The following is a 3,724-nucleotide window of genomic DNA, read 5'->3' on the forward strand; positions in this document are numbered from 1 at the left end:
GATCATATATATATAATATATGTGTGTGTGATTTGTATAGTGTTGTGTGTGTGTGGTATGTATTATATTTATATATATATATATATAATATATATAATATATATATATATATATAAAAATATATATATATATATATATATGTGTGTGTGTGTGTGTGTGTGTGTGTGTGGTGTGTGTCACCAGTAAATGATTCGTGCAGGCAAGGCTCACCTTTTACATCCACATCAGTCCTTCCACTTTAAATTATCTGTTTTTAAAGAAGACAGTTTTGGTTAGCTACTACCCAGCGTGTGTGTGTGTGTTGTGTGTGTGTGTGTGTGTGTGTGTGTGTGTGTGTGTTGTGTGTGTTGAAGGCGGGACAGTCCGTGTGGCCTGTATAAATGTATTCCTCATCTACACTACGCTGTGAGGGCTTCTTGTAAAAATGCATCAGTCTGTGTTTCAGGCCTGATTTGTCATTGTAATGCCACATAATCTTTCTTCATTAGACCATACGGGCCCACTCTCGTGCTGTGAAGAACAGCGACACAATTTCAGGATAATACCAATTAGCCGTGTCTAATTCTCCAGATTTCAACCTCTAAGCTCCTCCAGAGGAAATAACGGCTCAATGTACTTTGTATGTGTGAAAATGTTGCTGGACAGGAGGTCTTTTAGGTAGAGAGGAGCACTCACACCACGATCTGGTAGGAACGTGGGGACATTTCACCAACGGGGAACAACAGACAGTTTAGGGTGGCAGGCCGGCAGGCGTCGTTCAGTGGAGGAACTTGCAGGCATGGGATAACACATGGTTTGACTGAAAAGCAGGTGCACTGCTGCGTTCTGGATCATATGAAAGAGTTTCACTGTGCATCGTCACATCACCGCCAAGGGGCATTCAGGTTTGAATTTTAAGTTTTGTTAGCTACTATCTGTAGCTGAGGGGGAGAGGATGATGTTGTCTTTTCTGTGGGTACAGGTGGCGCTGTATAATTATCCGGACAGGTATGCAGATAATAAGACACTGTTGATGTCAGGTGTCGTTTGACCCGGGAAGGGCTCACTGTTTGTGGTTGTGATTTGATGCAGAGACTCACAAATATTGTTCTATGTTGCACAGAAAATAAAGCATCATTGTAGCATCGTGACTAACGTGTGGACTTGTAACACAAGCCCGAGAAAGATGAAATTCTGCATGTTAGGGTTGATCCTGGGTCAAACCCTCAGTAGCTCAGTAATACACTAAGCTCCTTGACACTATCAGTAAAATGTATCGTCTTCTTCTACTATTGTATCAACTGCTGTGCCAAGTGAGGATTGCAATAATCCTTTTTCTTTGACAAGATCTAGGATGTCTACATCTCCATAATTAATAATCTGTTCAACATGAAACCCTTCAATAATTGTTTGACATCTCTGAGAGCTGCTTTTTTTAATGCGCTGGAATGACAAATGCTGTTTTAGTCGTCTCGCACTGAGTCAGCTGGGCTTAGCTTGTAAATGGACCAGCAACCAGACTCCGACACAACCTTATTAGCACGTCTAAGCTTGCTTTTAATATATCTGTACCTTTTGTTTAGCACTTGTTTCCAACTGTGAAAAAGACAATTGTCGTTGTATGTGGGGGATTATGTACCCGACTGCTGGTTTCCTGCAATGTCACAGTGGCGATATGACCAAGAAGTTGGGTCTTTAATTTCCAGCAGCCTGTTTCTGTTCCACAGCTACATTTTATCGTGTACTCAGTTCTTACCTCTCAAATGCTCGTTTCAGCAAACACAGTCGTATTCATTTTGATGAAGGTTTCACAAACCTTGTCACATTTAATCATCACATCATCATCATCATCATCTCATCTTTCCGGAGATCATTGAATTTGTGGACTACTCTCATTTGTTAATCAAACAGACCCAGGGCCGCCATGATTCAGTGAACAATCATGGTCTTAAGGAAAGATGAAGCCAGAACAGATGAGCCTCACTCAAGGTCAAAAAGGTTGTTATTATAACTCTGACTGTCTTCTGATCCTATGCAAACTATCTGAACTGTCACAAAAAGATCATAAAGCAACACCAATGACAAGTTCATGGAAGAAGAGAGGAAGTACCTGGTTTCATTCACGAGGGTACCATCAAACAAGTACCACACAGACAGAAACAGGTCGTTGAAATGGACTACATTTCAAATATCTGTTATTCAACATCGCATGTGAACAAACCTTTTCTAAGCTTACTGAAGCTGAAGCTTAAAACCTGCAATCACATTTGGAAAGTGAGTAGCTTTTAATGAGGAAGAAATACACGGAAATAGTTAAATGATAAGCATCCTAAAGAATGATCAAAGATTCAACAGAGGAAAAAAATAGGTAAAAATTCGAAGTGTCCTTGGGCAAGACACTGAACCCCAAATTGCTCCCGAAGGCTGTGCCATCGGTGTGTGAATGTGTATGAATGGTTAGCTCCACAAACTGATGAGCAGTTGGCACCTTGCATGGTAGCCAATGCCATCAGTGTATGAATGTGTGTGAATGGGTGAATGAGATATGTAGTGTAGAGCGCTTTGAGTGGTCGGAAGACTAGAAAGGCGCTATATAAGTACAGTCCATTTACCATTTACCATATATATATATATATATATGTGTGTGTGTGTGTGTGTGTGTGTGTGTGTGTGTGTCACCAGTAAATGATTCTGTGCAGGCAAGGCTCACCTTTTACATCCACATCAGTCCTTCCACTTTAAATTATCTGTTTTTTAAAGAAGACAGTTTTGGTTAGCTACTACCCAGCGTGTGTGTGTGTGTTTGTGTGTGTGTGTGTGTGTGTGTGTGTGTGTTGAAGGCGGACAGTCACAGTGTGAGCCTGTATAAATGTATTCCTCATCTACACTACGCTGTGAGGGCTTCTGTTTAAAAATGCATCAGTCTGTGTTGCAGGCCTGATTTGTCATTGTAATGCCACATAATCTTTCTTCAATTAGACCATACGGGCCCACTCTCGTGCTGTGAAAGAACAGCGACACATTTTCAGGATAATACCAATTAGCCGTGTCTAATTCTCCAGATTTCAACCTCTAAGCTCCTCCAGAGGAAATACGGCTCAATGTACTTTGTAATGTGCTGAAAATGTTGCTGGACAGGAGGTCTTTATAGGTAGAGAGGAGCACTCACACACTGATCTGGTAGGAACTGGTAGGACATTTCACCAACGGGGAACAACAGACAGTTTACGGGTGGCAGGCCGGCAGGCGTCGTTCAGTGGAGGAACTCTGCAGGCATGGGATAACACATGGTTTGACTGAAAAGCAGGTGCACTGCTGCGTTCTGGATCATATGAAAGAGTTTCACTGTGCATCGTCACAGTCACCGCCAAGAGGGCATTCAAGGTTTGAATTTTAAGTTTTGTTAGCTACTATCTGTAGCTGAGGGGGAGAGGGATGATGTTGTCTTTTCCTGTGGGTACAGGTGGCGCTGTATAATTATCCAGGACACAGGTATGCAGATAATAAGACACTGTTGATGTCAGGTGTCGTTTGACCCGGGAAGGGCTCACTGTTTGTGGTTTGTGATTTGATGCAGAGACTCACAAATATTGTTCTATGTTGCACAGAAAATAAAGCATCATTGTAGCATCGTGACTAACGTGTGGACTTGTAACACACAGCCAGGAAAGATGAAATTCTAGCATGTTAGGTTGATCCTGGGTCAAACCCTCAGTAGCTCAGTAATACACTAAGCTCCTTTGAC

The sequence above is a fragment of the Larimichthys crocea genome, chromosome II (assembly GCF_000972845.2).
Source record: "Larimichthys crocea isolate SSNF chromosome II, L_crocea_2.0, whole genome shotgun sequence".
Lineage (NCBI taxonomy): Eukaryota > Metazoa > Chordata > Actinopteri > Sciaenidae > Larimichthys > Larimichthys crocea.